Source organism: Schistocerca cancellata, chromosome 6 (assembly GCF_023864275.1).
Source record: "Schistocerca cancellata isolate TAMUIC-IGC-003103 chromosome 6, iqSchCanc2.1, whole genome shotgun sequence".
Taxonomy (NCBI): domain Eukaryota; kingdom Metazoa; phylum Arthropoda; class Insecta; order Orthoptera; family Acrididae; genus Schistocerca; species Schistocerca cancellata.
This window is the reverse complement of record NC_064631.1, coordinates 181,057,832-181,078,582: the sequence shown is the minus strand read 5'-3', so window position 1 is coordinate 181,078,582 and position 20,751 is coordinate 181,057,832. Positions and strand designations below refer to the sequence as shown.

At 39.2% G+C, this 20,751-nt stretch overlaps 1 long non-coding RNA gene across 1 annotated transcript in view; it reads right to left on the bottom strand.

The window, feature by feature from the left end:
- LOC126088517 (uncharacterized) overlaps window positions 1–3,665 on the bottom strand; it is a 59,529-nt gene extending 55,864 nt beyond the window's left edge. Inside the window, exon 1 of the long non-coding RNA XR_007519949.1 lies at window positions 3,535–3,665. This is a non-coding gene — a long non-coding RNA (uncharacterized LOC126088517). The remainder of the gene's footprint in view (window positions 1–3,534) is intronic.
- Between the last annotated feature and the right edge of the window lie 17,086 nt (window positions 3,666–20,751).

The following is a 20,751-nucleotide window of genomic DNA, read 5'->3' as shown; positions in this document are numbered from 1 at the left end:
CTTAAATTGACCTGCGCAACCATCAGAAAAAATTCGTATCGAGGTCAAATTGGGAAGCTCTTGTTTCAGCTAACTTATTATAATCTTCAAACATGCATAAACTGAGTATTTGTCATGGCACAGTTCATCGCTCACAATTGCAAATGACTGTAGCCCTGTTTTCATCCAAACACAAATAGTGACCACTGTAATCTGTGAATGACTCTAGTGGGCACTTTGTATCTCATCTAGTGCCAGTGCTACATAGTTTTCTGCAAAATCTATTTCCAATATCACTTCACCATCACTAACTGATGCTTTCACAGTCTTGAAAGCTCCAGATCGCATCCTTTTGACAAAGAAGTGCTCCTTGAATGTTTTTAGTTGAGACTGAAGTTCAGAGAGAGCTTCACAAAGTGTTCCACTGGTAGTAGTCTGTTTAGGGTGACACTGATGTTCGGTCCATTTTCTCCAAGATATTATATCACGCAAATCAAACTTTCCATCTATTAATGTGTGCAAATTCATTATGCATTTCTTGCATTGACTTCTCATGCATATTTCACTTTCTACATCACAGCAAATAAGATTCATAAGGTGAGTATGAGTAGCAGGGAAACTAGCTAGTGTTTTTTTTTTTTTTTTTTTTGTGAATGGCTTCAATGATGAAGTTGAAGTTAGCATGATATAAGCACACGCATACATTGTGAGGCATTTGAGACGTTAGAACAACATTTTTAGGCCGCAACTTGTAGAATTTCAAAATCTTGACATCAATATCTGGATTATCTAGCTTAAAAAGAAAAAATGCTTCCTTAACTGCCATATTCATGTGACGTTTCTGCAAGCTAACTCTTTTCCCAGTTTCATGGTCTACAATAGACTTTACATCCTTTATACCAGGTGTCTGCCTGCTGATTTCATCATTTGTGAAAAATTTTTGTATTTTGAGCAGATTATCACCTGTAAGTTTACAAGACGTTTTCTTCACTACTGGGAAAATCTGCTTTACTACCTTTTTAGGTAAGCTTTCACTTACAAGCTTTTTTATTAGTGCTGATTTTTTGAGGGGCTTGAAGGAAGCACCTTCTTTACCGGAGAAACCGCTTTTCCAAGGGACTGAGGACATTTATATGATCCAAACTGGGAAATACAGGTCTTTAACTGATCTTCAATTAATACGGATTTTAGTTTAAGTCTGTACTTCCTTTTTCTTTCAGCTTCCTTCTTTCAATATTCCAATAAAGATTTTTCACTGAAGGATACCTTCAGTGTCATATTTTCCCTTCTTCTTTTATTCCACTCTCTTTCTTTTTCTTTATGGACATTGTACTTGCTGGTATCTTTCTTCAGTTTTTCTCGAAGTTTTCTCATATGCTCTGCTGATGTTGTTTTCCCCATTTTCTGAATAAATAGTAAGTTTTTATTTAGCGTAAACCATCAAAGCACTTGTTATATGAACCAATTTAACTTAACAATAACAGGAAGTGCTAAATCGTTTAGATTTGAGTAACATCCAAAAAACTGTCACGGGTGGGACACAATTTCTTTTAACATAATAATAAATGATCATTTACAACTTAGAAGGTGCCTTATGGTTCATTGGATGTTTTTATTTGTTTTTCTTACTCCTAACCTAAAATATATAGAATTATAATAATTTCTGGGTTAGAAGGTAAACTTTTTCATGTTTTTTGTCACGGGTGGGACACTAAATACATAGCCTAGTAACTTTTGTGAATTAGCTGCATACTCAATAACTTACCTTTCTTTAAAAACTGAAGTTTGTCAGAAAGATAAGATCCTGCTCTTGAAATTTAACAATTAAAACATCAACTATCGCTGCAACCCAAATTTAAACAGCTGCCAACACAAAAAGCAAACCTTTTGTTTTCCATCCTCTCTGTAGAATCACCAATTTTGTTTAACTATATTTCCTCAGCTAATTATGTAATTTTTATATTTTTTTCAGGACAGTATAATTCTACTTTTGTTGATTCGAAAAACTATAACATTGTTAAATTTGGAATTTTTTCAAGAAATATGCCTCAGGCTCAGTTTGGCATGGAATGACCCAGAAATAAAAAGTAGGAAGACGAATAATGACACAACTTGAGCCTCTACTACAAGGAAATAATATTTCAAACTTTTCTGCCATTCTCTACATCTTCAACAATCTCCTCACTATGAGTCCACATGACAAGGTGTTTTTAATGTAACCTAGTGTACCATCGGTCCACAGAGATGATGTCCATACCAGTTACTACCAATATTTCTTTACAAATAATTCACTTTAATGACAATAACACAACACTTTTTAAATTTCTTGAAATGTTTATCAATGATTCTATCAACAGTTGTAGTATTTGTTTTAGCCTAATGTAAGTAGTGCAACTGTTGACAGAACTGTTAATAAACACTTTAAGAAATTTAATAAAGCTGGTGGTTCCCTGTCAACAAAATGTTGGGAAAAAATTTAAATGTTAATTTATTATGCATACAAGCTACAAGTTGTTCCATAAAATTTGGGCAGGAGTGGTGGATGTCAGCAACTTGCTGCCACAAAGCTCCCAAAACAGTGTGCTTTCACTAGTACACACCTGAAGGTGACCAGGAGACTCTGGACCATTCTATCATGGAAGCAAGTAACTGAAATCTGGGAGTTCACCAGAAATTTAATAGAACAATCTACACAGCACTAAGTTTTGAATTTTACACCATGCTTAAAGCCCTTTTTTGGACACGGCTTACATCAAAGGGACACCCACTCAGACAATGCAGTGGCTTAAATTCTTTTCCTTTTTTTCTCTCACATTCATAGCTAGACCTCAAGACACTGTAACCCTTCAATTGTCTTAAAACATTATGATTGCATTTTATTTCAGCCTTATTTCTTAATTAGTTATGAATGAAACACTGATCATTCTTGTTTAAATCAAAATCCATTAACATAGGGTCTGTTGCATTATTTTTGCACTCAATACCTGTGACTGCCTTTTAGTGCATATGGCATTTAGTGTACAGGAAATGAAAAAAAAGTACTGTGCCTGAATAAAAGATTCAGATTTGGGATAGAAAAACCGAATATTTGTATAACAATACACTAATTCTCATTTGTGTTAAGATTAGACAATTTTAATTTACTTGACAAAGTCTCATGGGATACGCTGACTGTACAGTAAACGTATTTATTACAAAACAAATTTAATTTACTTTCCCTTTTGAATACTTTCCTCTAGAAACAACATTTCGAGGTGGGTAATGTAGCAACTAGATTTCACTGTGACGTTATAAAGTAAATTTGCAAACACTAAAGAGCTTATCCGTAACGCAGTTCCCCCAATACATGCTTAATTTAAGGGAAGAACTTTCATCATCTTGTGAAGTTTTAATACTGTAGTTTGATGTATCAGGGCTGCAGCCCTACAATCCATTACGAGATTGAGGTTATAAGTTTTTCTCGTTGCTTTTTATACCAGCTGACTAATCTGAAAATTAAAACTATGGAATGCGAGGATAGAATAAACCGTTATGTCGCGTATTTATTAAACTTACATATGGCAGATCACGACTATGCCGAAAGTTTGATGACACAACACACCCGCCAAGGGATACGTGTAAAAACCAAGTGAAGAGCTCTTTCACGTACAACGTCCAATCCTGTCATACGAAATACAAGTCTGAAGTCACCGTCGTAGACAAAATAAACGAGATGGCGCCAAACCAAACCAAATATCTTGCACAGGTAAAATAAAGAAACTATTAAGCATATGAGGATTAACTATGCAGTGACTCTGTAGCAACGTAAAAATATCTATTTCGGAAACTATCGAAATAAAATAGATTTCTCAGTAATTCAGCGTCATTGGAGAAAAACAACCAGGTAAAATACGTGCATTTTAATTACGGCTGTGACGAAAGCAAAGAATCTTAACGTCACATTGATTTACAAATTTATATACAACGAAGTATACGCGCTCACAAAATGCTGAAGTTGAAATATTATGTTGTGTAAGACCAGAACGCAGGTTGGGAAAAAAGTTATATAACTATGAACATCAGAGGGAATGGGGAATTCGTACGTTTCGAAGGCGCTGCGCAAAAAATACAAAGAATGTAATGGAAGAAGGCAATATAGTGGAGCAAGACGATACCGTAATGCAAACTTCAATACTGACTCGTCATTTTAAGAGCAGGTGTACCGCAGTCGCATCCACTCACTTATCACATCCATAAAATTACATCATGAAGGAGAGGGATTTAGAACAAGGCAGATTACACATTTTCTGAAGCGGTCACAATATTCCTACAAAGTTTACAAATTTTACGTCCCTTGAAGGGTGACAGAAGGCAATTTTTATCCCTATTCTGCCAAAGCTATTTTACCCTTAGAATAGATACACTTTTCAAAAGAACTATATGTGACAAAACAATGAACTTTTTACTGCATATTATATATATACCTCAATTTACAAGTAACATAAACACATTACCTCTTATGGTTTCGAAAGAAAAAATGTTATTCCTTCACTAGTAAAATTTAACTTTTTTTGTACATTAATTATTATAAAACAGCTGATGATTGTTTGATGGTTCTCAATTTACTTCTAAAACTTATTACCATCTGCAGTACAAATTGACCAAATTTCATGTTTCTAACCCCATTAGTTTACCAAATAATGGTACCTGAAAGTCAAAAAATGTAGTTCTGAGAAAAATCCATTTAAAGATTAATATTGCAAATCTAGTATAGTTAATGATGAGAATTACTTACCACTAATATTTTCCAATACCGTACTGAGCATCATCTGAAGCATATTTATCTGCTTTTCTTCTCTTGGTCCCACTTCTTTCTGTCTGGCTGCTTTTGTGCATTATAAACTAGCAATATCTGCTTTGCAGATTCTCTCTTTATCAATTTGCACCAAGGATTTTGCAGTATTTCCACTAGATTTTATGCCCAATAATTCCAAAACATGAAGTTTTCTAATTACACTATCATTGAAGCATAAAATAGCACCACGAACACCAAATTTGAGGGTTGTAAGCTGAACAAATAGAGTTTTCAGTAACTGGTTCCAAATGACAGAACTTGCTCATTCATTTAAATTTTGGGTTTTCTCATGAAGACATTTCTTCAACAACATATCTTTACAAAGGTCTCTAAATATGGATTTAATTTCATTCATTACTGATGCAGGTAAAGAATATATGTGGTCATAACTGGCACTTCTCCTGTACTTGCACCAAGTGTCAGGATCATTCGGGCAAAGACCGTGCACTGGATTTTCATTTGTAGAAAGCATATGGAAAAAGACAGCCCATATAGCTTTTTTCTTATGGCCAAGCCATAATAATTCACTAATCTATTTGAACATTTGTCAAGCAACTTTTACCACCTTTCTTCTTACTATCTTCCAATACTATTTTTGACTTTTCTTTCAATAATCTTCTCAACCTGGACCCCATTCTTTTCTGGACATGCCCAATGCACTCTAATTTAGAGATTGTGACATTTGGACCATAGTGTTGTCCTGCACATACCCGGTCATAGGCCTTGCTGTCACTGTCCCCTAAATACTGTGTGTATCTGACACCTCTGTTTGCCACTGAACAATTCAAAATCCTGAGAACTCCTGCTACTTCCATCCCACCACTTGGACCCGTATAATTCATCTGACAGTTATGTTCATGCTCTTTCTCAGTTCCACTGCCAAAAGTTTTACAGTACTTGCTTAGAATCTCTACATCAGTTGCCTTACTGGTATCAATGATGTAGCTGTCACGACAGCATTTAGTGAAGTGTGTCCTCGTTTCTGCCAGCTGGCATAAACACGTGCTCAAATTTCACCACTTTCACTGGCATCACTTTCCTCGAGTTGTTCTTCAGCTGCTTCCTTCATTCAAATGTTACAAACTTCAGCATCAGCAGTACCAGTAACATTATTATAAGGCATAAATTTTGGAGGAGGATTTGGAATTTCAAGTAATGCACATAAGAGTTTGCCTGCCTCCATCCCTTTACCACTAGATCTGAGACCATAAAATAGCCTTGTTCTCATATAAATTATTATTTGCCATTTTTGATGTCATTGTTGTAGCAACTGTCCCACATTTTTGTACAACTCAGTCAGGTTTAACACAATCCCTAAGCGAAGACGCTGATTCTCACCCAAAGAGACGTCGCCACCATATATGCTGCACACAGTATTTTTGAATACAATATCACAGAGCATGCTAAGGTTCACCATAATATTTCCAAACGAATATCCATCTCCACAAGCTGACTGGGAGAAAGTGACTTGAAGACCCTGCAAATTCTTTCTTGATGTGCTGATTTTCTTTATGTCTAAGATTTTTGGGTCCTTTAACCCGCTAATTTTAACTTTACGTATTTATTTCCTCTGAATTTTAATTTAGGCGAAAATTTCTTTATTCGTGGCATTTTTATGCGAACACAGGAACCAAAGAAAATACAAACCACACCTACTTCACTCACAACAACCATTAATGATTAACGCTCGAAAACAATAACAAACACGATCGGAAAAACGAGCATCGATAGTAGATACAGGGTAGGAAACACTGAAGCGATAAAACGGTAGAAGCATGAAATAATATACAAAGAGTAAAAGAATGCTGTGCATTATCTCTGTATGGCGCAAAGAGGAAGGTGTGGCATTTAAATGCCAGATTGCACAGAGCGTCAGGAAAGCCACCATATCTCATGAAAAATTGTCGTATTTATATAAAACAAAAACTGTTTCACGCAGGAAAGACCAGGCATTTCAAGTACGCTAAAATCTAAAAATCGAATTTTTTAAGCCCATTTGCCTTCCGTCTCCCCTTAAGACTGGAACTAAGACACCTACAATGATTATTATGGATATTATTTCTAGATGAATCTATCACTAGGGCGCCCAGACCAGGGGGAAAGAGGTGGTCTTCCCTTCCGCATAGCTATTTCGCAGTCCGCACACGGGTCGATTCACACTCGTCGTGGACGCGACTGGCTTCTTATCCATCGCGAACGTGATGTAGGAACTATGCGATGCAAGCGAATGCCGTCCGCACACGGATCGATTGGCACTTGTCGTGGGCACGGTAGTCCTTCAGTCACCTAGCGACTTCCAACAGGGAGAAACAAAACTTCGTAAGTTATCTCCTTCAACAAACGCCTGGGAAACAACAGTTCTAGTGATGAGGGGGATGCTGCGATATTTTGGTACTGGAAGAAGAAAAGAAAGACATAGAAGGAGTTATGGGTGCATCCATACATAGAATAGAATTTTCATCGTCAGTTGTTTGTTGGTGCTAGAGAACTACAAGAGGATGTTACAATATTTTTAGCATTCTACAGAAAGTCAGAGGATTCTTACACCGCCCTAATGAAAATTCTGGCTCCAGCTTTTTGGCACATGAATACCGATATGAGGGAATGTGTGGGTGCAGAAGAATGAATACATTAAGGTAATCGTTTTAATCTACATTTGAAACACTTACAAAGGCATGAAAAAGATTATGTTTGTTTACATCACTATTATAAAGACATTAAATTTTAGTGGAGGTTATTATTATACTATAAAGCTAAAGAATGTGAAAATACAAGAAACATTTCATAAATTGTGGAAAATTGCTTCGCTCATTGATGAGGAGAAGGGATGAATTAAATAATTATTCGTGTCAGTGGTGTTGAGAAACAGCTTAAATCGTTATAACTGAACAAAGCACCAGGCCCCGATGAAATACCTGTCAGATTCTACACTGAATTTAAGGCTGAGTTAGCCCCTCTTCTCACAATATTCTATCGTAGATCCTTTGAACAAAAAAACATGCCCAGTTCTTAAAAAAGGGCGCTGGTCACACCAGTTTACAAGAAGGGTAGTAGAAGTGATACACAAAACTACCGTCCAATATCCTTCATATCGATTTGTTGTAGAATCTTAGAACATATTGTCAACTCAAAGATATGAGGTATGTTGAACAGAATGACTTCATCAATGCCAACCAGCATGTATCTCGAAAACGCAATCAAGTGAAACCCAACTACCTCTTTTCTCACGACATACTGAAAGTTATGGGTTAAGGCAACCAGGTAGATTTAGCGTTTCTTCATTTCTGAAAAGCCTTTGACTCAGTACCACATCTACGCTTATTGTCAAAAGCACAAACATATGAGGTATCAAGTGAAATTTGTGACTGGATTGAGGACATTTTAGTAGGGAGGACACAGCATGTTAACTCCGATGGAGAGCCATCGTCAGATGTAGAAGTAACTTTGGGTGTGCTCCATGGAAGTGTGTTGGGACCCTTGCTGATCATGTTGTGTATTAATGACTTTGCAGACAATATTAACAGTAAAATCAGGCTTTCTGCAGATGATACAGTTATCTCTAATGAAGTACTATCTGAGAGAAACTGCATAAATATTGAGTCAGATCTTGATAAGATGGTGCAGAGTGTGACAACTTGCTCTAATGTCCAGAAATGTAAAACTGAGCACTTCATAAAACGAAAAAACATAATATACTATGTCTATAACATCAATGAGTCACTGTTGGAATCGGCCAACTCATACAAATATCTGGGTACAACACTTTGTAGGGATATGAAATGGTATGATCACATAGGTTCAGTTATGCGTATAGCAGGTGGCAGACTTCAGTTTAGTGGTAGAATACTGGGGAAATGCAATCAGCCTACAAAAGAGATCGCTTACAAGTCACTTATACAATCCATCCTACAATATTGCTCAAGTGTGTGGGACCTATACCATATAGGAATGACAGAGGATACTGAAAGTATACAGAGAAGGGCAGCAGGAATTGTCACAAGTTTGTTTAACCCATGGGAGAATGTCACAGAGATACTGAAGAAACTGAAATGTCAGACTCTTGAAGACAGATGTAAACTATCCCGAGAAAGCCTATTAACACAGTTTCAAGAACTGGCTGTAATGATTGCTCTAGGGATTTATTACATCACCTATGTAGCACTCACACAGGTATCATGAGGATAAGATTAGAATAATTACTGCATACACAGAGACATCCAAACAATCGTTGTTCCCGAGCTCCATATAGGAATGGGACAGGAAGAAACCCAAATAACAGGTACAATGGGACATACCCTCTCCTATGCACCTCACGGTAGTTTGCAGATTATAGCCATAGATGTAGATGTAGAGTGTTCAGGCTGATTCACTGGCTGTGCCAACATGAAAAAGCACTTGACAGTGGACGTTCTTCAATGCGGCGAGTTCATTGAACCTGGTTGTGGTTGATGCCACATCCTGCCGTGGTCTGGTAGGATGGCACTATTCTTCTCCTGAGATGGTAGAACATTTCCAGAGAGGTCCATGTAACCTCGTCGATGACGAGCAATGCCTTTCTTTTGTAACACCTCAACTAAACATCGCTCATCTGCTTGTGGTGTGTTGCGAGACTGCCACAGAACTGTGTATACTGGCCTTTCTAATCTTTTTCAGTGGAGGAAATATTCAGCAAAGGCTTTGTCTGCATCGCTTTGAAAATTTGAACATTTTCTCTTTGTGACTCGTCTTCCTGTACCTACCCACAGGATCAGATGACAGTCTAAACCTGTCCTCACGAATTGCCGAAGGTAGTCCTGAATCAAGGCCAGAGATGACTCAGGTGGTGTATCAGGTGTGGGTTGGCACGATGGTGGACTCTGAAGTGTTCTATGCACTCGAAATATCTAAAAATTATCGGCAAATACACGGTAAATTATTTCCTTGACGTATGATCCGCTCGTCACGCTCGACCTTCCCCGTGGAATGCAGGACACAAGAGATGAGCGTCTCTCCTAACGACTTTTTGAGGCGCCTACGAGACGACTGCAAATCGACCCGTTGGCGACCTCCTATTCACCTACGTGGGCGGTCGAATTGACACGGAATCGTGTCGGGAACGAGTCGCGTCCATGACGATTGCGAATTGAACCGCGTGCGGACGGCCTTAGGGAAACGAAAAATATACCGATAATGTAGTCAGGTGTTTTTGATTTCAAGGAAATTATTTAAAAATCGATATAATGTGGGTTTTTAACACAGTAAGAAGTGGAACATTTTACTGCTAGTTTCAGTGAAAATTCGTCTTCCAGAATATTAAAAATACTCGTTACCCCCAAGGTCTAGCCCCTCCTCTACAGACTATCATACGGGCCCTTTTACTACTTCACGCTCAGAAGGCTCTTTAAAAAAAGTTACAAAAGACACTTTTATATTACATTAGTCTTATTCCACAAAGAGGTCATTAAATTTCTACAAAAACTCATTTTAGTAGAGTAAATGGAGTTGCCCAATATAAATTTATTTTATTCAGCCTTCAACTCCACTACATTATCTACATAGCATTTAATGTGGCAGGGTGTTGAATACTACAACATCTACTCTCCACAAGCCACCTTACACTGTGTGGCAGTCTTTGTGTACCAGCGTAACTTCTCTTCTCCTGTTTGCAAATGGTTCGCAGGGAGAACTATTGCTGGTAGGCCTCCATGTGGGCTCCAGTTTCTTTACTTCTATCTTCGTGGTCTTTTTGTGAGATATGTGAAGGTGGGTTGACTCTTCTAAGAACTTACACTCTTGAAACTTCAACAGGAGACCATATCATGATGCAGAACATCTCTCTTGCACTGCCTGCCACTGACTTGGCAGTTGCATGTTTACTAAATGAACATGTAACGAAACATGCTGCTATTATTTGTATCTTTTCTATGTCCTTGATCAATCCTATCTGGTGTTGATCACAGACTGAAGAGCAATCTTCAAATATTGGTCAGACAAAAGTTTTAAATGCCACTTGCTTCGTTGATGGACTATATTTCCTGAGGATTATCCCAATGGAGCTCAGTCTGGTATCTGACCTACTCGCACTTAGTTTTATGTGGTCGTTCCAATTGAAATAGTTCCATGCGGGTAATGTCCAAGAATCCGTACCAGATCGGGTTGACGGAGGAGATAGAGAAGATCCAAAGAAGAGCGGCGCGTTTCGTCACAGGGTTATTTGGTAACCGTGATAGCGTTACGGAGATGTTTAACAAACTCAAGTGGCAGACTCTGCAAGAGAGGCGCTCTGCATCGCGGTGTAGCTTGCTCGCCAGGTTTCGAGAGGGTGCGTTTCTGGATGAGGTATCGAATATATTGCTTCCCCCTACTTATACCTCCCGAGGAGATAACGAATGTAAAATTAGAGAGATTAGAGCGCGCACAGAGGCTTTCAGACAGTCGTTCTTCCCGCGAACCATACGCGACTGGAACAGGAAAGGGAGATAATGACAGTGGCACGTAAAGTGCCCTCCGCCACACACCGTTGGGTGGCTTGCGGAGTATAAATGTAAATGTAAATGTAAATGTAAATGTAAATAACTGCCTATAGAACGCGCAGGCCTCAAACGATGTATATCGAAAGTGCGACTCGATGTCGATCATGCGACTCTGGTGGCGCGAATTATGACAAATGTTTAATGCAAATAGCATCAATAATTTTCTCAGAAGTTGAAGGATGCCAAGTTTTTTGCTGTGGGGTTTGATGCATCCAACATAGGTAGTCAAAAGCGATGTCCTATTTGTATAAGGTACTTTGATGTGCAAGCAGGCGTGTCCTACAGAATTCTAGATTTCTATGAGCACTCTGGCGAATCTGCATTTGCAATGTCTGAGCATATCTTGAAAAAGGATTCCAAAACACGAGTTGAATTTGTCTCAGATTTCAAGTTTTACTGCAGACAATACAAATACAAACTATAGGAAGAAAAACTCAGTTTATTTTCACTTAAAAAAGGAAAATCGTGGTATAGTGAAGTCAAATTGCTGTGCACATAGAGTCCATAATTGCTATAAATCTGGTTTGAACGTTATGTCAATAGCTATTGAAGAGTTAGTAGTTATGACTTTCAACTATTTCTCAAATTTAGATAAAAGGGTATCTCAGTCGAAAGGTTTCTTTCAATTTGTTGATATAGAATACAATGCTTTGTTGAGACATGTACATACAAGGTGGTTAAGCCTAAAGCCTGCCATAGAAAGATTTTTGAAAAATCTTCCTGCATTATATCATACTTTTGTAGTGTAGATGATTGCACCAGCTACATTAAAAACAACTTGACAGGCGAATCTGTTTCAGGAAAACAGCTTATTTTAGTGTACTTATAAGTACAATTTTCCTTGCACTTAACTGACATTTTTTCGAAAGGTGTACTCAACTTAGAAAAAAATGAACAGACAATTTGTGCAATATACCATGTGATGGAGGAAATAAAAATTGAGTTAGAACATATGATAACTGATCTATTTTTTGGTTATAAGGTGTAAGAGTTGCTAGATAAATTGGAGGACCTGATCCCAGAAGAAAAAGAAACACAACTGGGAGAATGCAGACATATATACAAAGTTTGTCTGAAATTTTTAAATAACTGGTTTGATTTTGATGAGAATAATGCTTTGTCTTTCATGGATTGCATATAACTTGAAAAAACCTGAGTTTTAAAATTAGCTGCATCACTTTGTATCGTTGATTTATCTGGTGTAGATAATATGTATTCAGAGGTCGCTATGCTTTCTGATTTGTTTTGGGGAGAAGGGAAACAAAGCAAAGCAAAGTTAGCTACTACGACAATACCATATAGATAGGTCTACGTTATAGAAATGATTGGTGCATCAAAATTGTGCAGTGTTTTAGTTTTAGTTACATTTGTTTTCAGTATATTTCCTTCAAATGCATTCATGGAGAGAGTTTTCTCCATTATGGACGTTAAATGGAGTGATGAGTGAAGGAAATGTTCAGTTGATCTAATATCTAATGAAAAATGAAGTGTTCACTTATTTCAATTATCATGAAAGCTACTGTAATTTTTAGAAGACAGTATTGTCTAACGAAAAAATGTAGAGAATTGCACGTTCAACCAAAAAGTAGTCCTCTCTATTATGTTGAGTGTATTATGCAGAAAATGTGCAGTAAATATCATTATTTCAAAAATGTCAGTGTCGATAAATGTGTTCCTACTTTTCCTCACTTAAATCTGGCAACCCTATGGCCAGGTCTCAATGACAATGCTTTAACCATGTCGCTGCAATCTGCCAAAAACTGTACCCACACAACTGTGTGTCTACAGTCTGAAAGGGTTAATGTAGCAGGCAATGCACTAAAAGTATTTCAGGCCAATAATGTATACTTTTTCGATAAATGGTTTTTTGCAGGTGACTCTGTGATAATCATCTCTGTTTCTTGTTTGCAGTTATGAGCCTGAATATTCAATGTTTAAAATTCCTAGTGAGCTTTCAGAAAGCAGACACATTCATAACTGTATAAGCTAGGAAATGTCATTATTTTAAATTATTTAAATATTTCCCTGCATTGCTCCCTACTCTTTCATTGTCATACCTGTATTTCTCCAGAAGCTCACACCATATCTAAGTTCAAATAAGCATCATAAGCACACAACAATGACTCAATGCTGCAACAACCCCAAAGCATTTTTAGCATTTACTTAATTTTTTATTAGATGCTTCTCCCATCTCGAGTGCTCAGCCACCATTATGCCTAGGACTTTTGTTTATGAATCTTGTGCAATAGCATTGTTCGATAACTCAGCTATTATGCTACTCCTAGCTTTACTTCCAGTATAACTGAATTTCATACTTACCATTTTATCTTTATTTATGACCAAAGCATTATCCCCAAACCATTTTTCTGTCTCATTTACTGCCTTAGACACACTTTACTGTAGATCATCCTCAGTGCATGCTTTTATAAAAATACTTGTGTTGCCAACAAACATCACTGTTTCCACAATCCTTAGATTGTTTGGCAATGTCTGCCTCAGTAGCCACGACAAATTGCAAAGTGAAGGGCCCCGGGTTCGATTGCTGGCCAGGTTGAGATTTTCTCCATTTGGGTACTGAGTGTTGTGTTGTCTTTATGTTTGTATCTTCATAATTGACATTTAACTGTTGAGATGGCTGAATGGGCAAGGTTTGAAAACCAATTAAAAAGAATGGTTTGGTAAATCACTTATATTACGACCAGAAACAACAGAGGGCCTGAAATGGAACCCTGGGATGCTCCATATGTAGCTTTTAATGAAATCTGAAAGACATGACATATTTGTATTTTCTACTGTCTATCAGAGAGATAAGGCTTGAACATTTGTAGGCCCATCCCTGGACCCCATAACAATACTCGAGGTTTCAGTTGATCTGTTTTTCCTAAACCTATTTTGAGCATCATAAGGTATTTTATTTTTATTCAGGAAGTCAGCTAGCCTTTCACACACTAAACTTTCAATTACTTTAGAAAAGCCTTTCAGCAGTGATAGTGGTCTAAAATTATTTATGTCAGCTATACTTTTGTTTCTGTAGAGTGACTTTATTATGGATTATGATTCATTATGGATTTCGATGGAAACACAACTGGCCTGAAAGAAGTATTAATAATGTCAGCTGAGAATATGTACTGATGGAGCTATGTTTGGTTACCTTGTTTGGAATTCTGCCAATACCATTAGACATTTTATTTTTTAAGTTACTTATAACATTTCTGACTGCAGATTCTGATTCTCAGTAGGGAAACACTGTCTTTTCACAAGTTGGTACTTTTGTGTTTTTATCATTTAAATTGCAAATACTTTTAATTGAGGTTTGGTGCTATGTTCACATAATGTTCATGAATATATTTGCAATCTGCTGAGCATCTTCTACCACTTTACCATCACTTTTGATTTTGAACGTAAGGGTTCCTGTTTTACATTTTGCTATACTATTGTTTACGACGTTCCAAATCGATTCTGATTTGCAGCTTTCTCTGTTGATATATGAATCATTGGTTAGCCTTTTTGCTGCATGTAAAAGTTCAGTATAGACTTTTCTGTATTTTCTATAATACGGTTTTATTGCTGTATTCATTTTGGCATTCCTATTTGGGTTTCTAAGGGTGATCGCTGATTTTTTAATCCTTTGTGTTACTCATGCGTTCAACTTCTCATTGACTTTTAATTCTTATTCATGGGAATGGCAGATCTTAGCAACATTTATGATCAGTGAAAAACGTTTCACACTCCTTGTCTACATTGTTAGTTTGTTTTCTGTCTCAGTACACCCTTTTTAGCATACTATTAAAACCCTTAGGTCACTTGTCCATGACAAGAATTTTCGCCAGATCGGTGCTTCTGATGTCCAGTAAAGAAAATGTGCGGCCTTGTTGAGGAGGCGGCAGGCGCATCAGAAATACTACAATCGAGCTCTGTGCAAGAGAGTGACAGGATGGATGACATGTACGTTAGCACTCTTATAGCACTCAATTATTTTTGTAAAAGGAAACAGTGTCGATATAGGAGGTGTTGGGTGCTTTCTGTGTCTCAAGATGGACTAAGTTTGTTAGTCGTAATAGTGAATCGTTGGTCGAGTGATATTTCCCAAAACCGGATTGATTGTCTGGTAGTAGTTGTCCCCGTTTGAAGAATGTTGTTAGTCTGTGTTGTGTACATAGTTCCGCGTAGTGAGTGCATACACAACTTTCCCAATAGAGCATGCCCCGCTAAGCACAACAGCGCAGGCGCAGCGCTCGCCCGTCTCCGCACTATGAGGTGGCGCTGTCTTAGAGACGGGCCAAATTCTGCTTCCGCCGATCTGCGTATTAATATGTAACGCAGCCAATGAGATTGCTGCTAACGTAGAACCTTTTCTCCTCGTGGATCACACTCGCGCAGTGATACCTGAACGCTCGAGGTATTATAACGAGTGTACAGACCACCAATTAGTCTGCATTAGTCTGCAGTTGTCTGCATTAGTCTGTAGTCAAGTTTCAGTCTGCGCCTAATAAGATTACCATATTCCTGTACATAGCCATGAAGATAAATGTATAGACACTATGTGAGAATAAGATTAATGTACCAAGACCAAAGGAACTTCAGATTATGAATTGTAAATAGCATCCAAAACTAAGTTAAGTAATGTTTAGGCTGGTTATTATATTAATAAATGTGTGTGAAAATTAATCAAGTTCTGTTTAAAGCTGGTCACCATCAATCTGCTACTCTAAGCATGCAATTGGCATTTCTGTCGTCTGACCTAATGGCAGAAGATAAACACGCCACAATAAGACCACGAGACATATTGCTGACACTCGCCTACTTCGTTAGAGAGACAAGTCAAATAATCTGATGGTGTGTGTACCGAAGGTCTTACAGTTCGCACACCAGTCTGTATGTCTGTATCCTTTTAAAGGTCTTTCTCCTTACGTCTGTTAGGGATATATATCGATAGGTTTTTGAGTCTGTCCTGGGTTTGTTTGCTTTGGGGATCACGATGGTTTTTGTGTGGTTCCACGCTGATAGGATAGTGTAATTTCTTAGGCAATAGTTGAGAAGGTGTGCCAGTAGTTGGGTTATTGTCATCAGTGGAGCCTTTCGTAAATGTAGTTCTTTAATGCCATTTTGTGTGGGGGCTGTATTCTTGCTAGCTGATATTGATTTCTAAATGTCTTCCTTGGTGATTTCCTTAGTTAGTTCATGTTCATCTTCTGTGAGCACCGAGTGCATGTGAAAGAGAAGTAAGAGTTCGTTTCCTAACTTTTGTCTGAATTGGTCGTCGAATATGTCGTTTGGGGGAACCTGTCAGTTTCTATGAGGACAATTTTGAAGACCTCGTCTATTTCGTTGCGATTTGCTGTCGGTGATTGGTTTGGAGTTAGTTCAGTTTTGGTGTTTTGTCCAATCAGAGTCTTGAATTTGGCCCAAAATTTTCGTCCATCTTTATAGTCTAATTGTTGTCAGGCACTGCCCCATTTGGCTTGTCAGTATTCTGATACTCATCGTTTCATTTAGGCGTTGAATCTGTTTCATAATTGTTTCTGTTGTTGATTTTTATGTCGTCTTACTGCGTTGTACATTCGTTTCTTTTCTTGTATGAGGGATAATACATCCTGTGGTAAGGTCAGTTTCCTGTTCTTGATAGTTCTTGTGCGAACTGGCTTGTCAATGGCTGGGAGTAGCCCTGTTTCTATTTTGTTGTTCATTAGATCCATGTCTGTGTCGTATGTGATGGCTCAAATGGCTCTAAGCACTATGGGACTTAACATCTGTGGTCATCAGTCCCTTAGACTTAGAACTGCTTAAAAGTAACTAACGTAAAGGCATCACACACATCCGTACCTGAGGCAGAATTCGAACCTGGGTCTGTAGAAGCTGCGTGGTTCCAGACTGAAGCGCTTAGAATCGCTCGACCGCAGCGGCCGGCCCGTATGTGATGATTAGTGGGGCTCGGGGTTCGTCATTTATTGTGGTCGTATGTTTTTTTTCCAGTCTGCTGCGGCGTTATTTTTGATTGTTCCACTGTTGGGTTTTGGAGGAATTGGGTTGATAATTATGGTCTTGCATAGGATGAGAAGGTGGTTGCTGGCGATCATGTCACTTACGTCTGTTTTTACTAGAAGTTCTGGGCTTGGACTGTGGAGGATACGACCACGTAGGCATTTACCATGGTGGCATATGAAAGTGGGCTTGGAGATGGGATTGCTTGTTATGCTTTCAGTCGTCAGAAAATCTATAATGTGTGTGCTTGCCTGTCGATATCTGTGCATCCTTGCAGTTGATGTCTTGTATTCAAGTCTCCCATGAGGTGATGTAACTGAGGAAGTTTGTTGTTATATCTATCTTAAAGAGGGGGTCATAGATGCAGCACTGAGCAGTTGTCGTTGTCTTGGTCGGGGGATGCAAATCAAAACTGTTTCTATTTGTTCAAATTGGGGCAGGATAGGAGCTATCATGGATGCAAGTGTTGATTTGGTGTAGATTGTCACACCCACTCAGTCGTCTTGTCTGTGTCTGTAAGAGCAGTCATATTGACTAATGTTGATGTTACTGTCGGGTTTTGTCCAGGTTTCTGCAAAGCCTGCTCTGTCAATGTAGTGTGTAATGTAGGGTGGCCTTTCTGTTTTTCAAAAATGGTTCAAATGGCTCTGAGCAGTATGGGACTTAACATCCGAGGTCATCATTCCCCTAGAGTTAGAACTACTTAAACCTAACTAACCTAAGGACATCACATACATCCATGCCCGAGGCAGGATTCGAACCAGCGACAGTAGCTGTCGCGCGATTCCAGACTGAAGCGCCTAGAACCACTCATCCACTCTGGCTGGCTCTGTTTTCCAGTCCTTGCTTGTTAGCAAACATTATTTTAGTAGTATTTAGCCCTGCACATACTGCCACCTTACTTTCTAGGTTTGAGTAGTTGTGCATAGCTCTCTTTGTGCCAGCTTTACTCATGATGCAGTCTTCTTTGGTAATTTGGTGAGTGGAGTCTTGGGCTGCAGGGTCTTGGGGTCGTCTTCCACAGGGGTCTTCTGGAGTGTGGTCCCTAACTGCTCGTGCATGAGATCATTGGCTGTTGACAATTGTTAAATGGGTTTGTTGGCCAATGCGATTGAGTACAATGTCTTGACTATAGAACTGACAAGCTGTTTGTCAGATGCTTTCCACTACTGCCCTTTTTGCTTGACTGATAGAGGCTGATGAGGGAGAAGGTTAGTGCTTTGAGGAACTCATTGAGTTTGAAGGATTCTTCAGTGACATTTTCTGTTGTGTTCATTGGAAGAGTTGGGTCATGAATTAGGTGGAGGGCGGACTTTGACTGTTTAATCTGATGCTTCTGTCGGCTGTTCCTTCCATTTGAAGGATGGGGCAACGTGGGAGCCTTTGCAGTTGGTGCAGTTTAATCCACTGGTTTCTGCAGGGCATTTGTTAATGTGTGATCACCCCTACATCTCCTGCATTTGACAGTGGGGTTAGAATTGTGGTGTTCAAGATGATTAAAACACTGGCATCTCCTGCACTGATTGGATTGACTGAAGGGGAGTATCGTGGCTTCGCTTTACGTGCAAGCAGGAAAATTTTAACTCCATGTTGGAACATATAATCTAGGATTTTTTGGTCATGTGATGTTAGCACTTGGAAGAGTGGGGCTTCAGCGTTTGTTTTCCTAGACCAGGTGCGCCAAGGTTTGTGTGCCTTCTGCCCCTCCTTTTCTACAGTGTCCATTACATCTTCTTTGGTGATGCCAAATTCGACTTCTGAGATAACTGTATTGAGTGGTGGTGGTCGTCTTTCATGTAAGTTTAGTCGAGGTTTTGGTTGGTATTATGTCTCGGCTATTACATTAGGGCTTATGCACTTCATGAACTGGGACTGCAGAGCCATGGGATCATGTGCATTTGGGCATTTTAGGAATGCTGTCTATTCGTTCCCCATTGATGCTTTTGCTGTCTGTATCTCTCGTCTGACTGCTGATGCTGAGTGCTAGCTTTTTGAGTGGCATCCTTCTGGGAGAATGAGAAGGGACTGTGTGTTTAGGTGGTTACCTCTCATCTGTGGCGAGGGGGTGGGGGAAGGATTCATGTAGTAAGACTCTGAGGGTGTTGATGTCATAGCTCTATTAATTATGGAGTTTGTTTGTTGGGACTGTATCCGTTGTGGGTCGTGCATTTCCTCATCTTTGGTGTGTCTTAGTTGGTAATAGTCTCTCTGGTCTGCTATTTTACTATCTCTCATCGAGAACATTCTGTGTACTGTTTTTACTGTGCCGCACCTTGGTTTTCCCTATTGCATCTTCGAAAAGTATGAAGCCAGAGACATGGCCCTGAAGGAGTATAGGGCCTAATTTGATTGGAGGGAGCAGGGAGGGAGCTCTGCTGCAGTGGGCAATGATGATATTCCACTAGATGCATGGCTTTCGCCTCGTAGGGTCAAGTGCAGCATCTAACAGCAGTGCGCCCAGATGGCAGCTGTGACTCTGCGAGTAATCGTCCTATGGCACTGCAGGTGGTAGAGTTGGCTCTCAGCACTGGCTGCAGTCAGAGGCTGGCCGGCAATGGGAGTGGATGTAACAGGAGTGGGCTGGATCACTCGGTGGTGCAAACCTAAGCTGGCAGCAGCAGGGTTTGCTATTAGTATGGACATTGCACAGGGTGCAGTTAGGCTGTCAGTGAGCTGTTATGTGCTGGTATTTTTCCAAGTCTCATATTCCAACATGACATTTGCTTTTAAAGATCAGCTCACCATCCAGCTGTGTACAACCCACGCTTTTCCGCTATGTGTGGTTTTTTTCTGGCATATCCCATTCCTACTAATGCATGCATGTTTGCAATTTATCAGCCAATGTCTTAAGCTAAGGTTGTTCTGTTTTGCATATTTATTGTGATTGCAGTCATGTCTGGAAGGGGTATTTGGGGGAGGGAATAGTTACTAGTGTCTCCCAATTGCAGCAGTAAGAGGAATTGGAAGGGGCTGTTCTGTCATTTGACTTACAGCTGCAGGGAAACCTCAAAAAACCCTAACCAGAAGTGTTGGTGTTTCCATCTTTTGGACAGTCTCTTACCATCTGTGGTAGGCCTTGCTGTCTCACTGTCCATTCAGACTGTCCTCATATTTGGAGCTCTCGTGGATGATCATCAGCCTACTTACATAGATGGCTATTATGGTCTTCACACCTTGGTCAGACTGCTCTGGTCATTGACTGTGCTCGACGACTGGCGTCGTCTGTGCCTCTCTATTGACAACCGTATTCTTGGTTATCTTCTTCTTTGTCATCTCAGGCTGACTCTGGCGGCTGTCCGGTAGGAGAGTCTGCATCTCTTGATGTTGTAGAGTGCAGCCTTCTACCTGGGAAGCCACTGTGATGCCCCTATTTGCATTCATCTGCACCACTCATGACGGTACTTGTGGTCTCTGTGGTAGGCCACAAAATGTGGTTTTTTAATT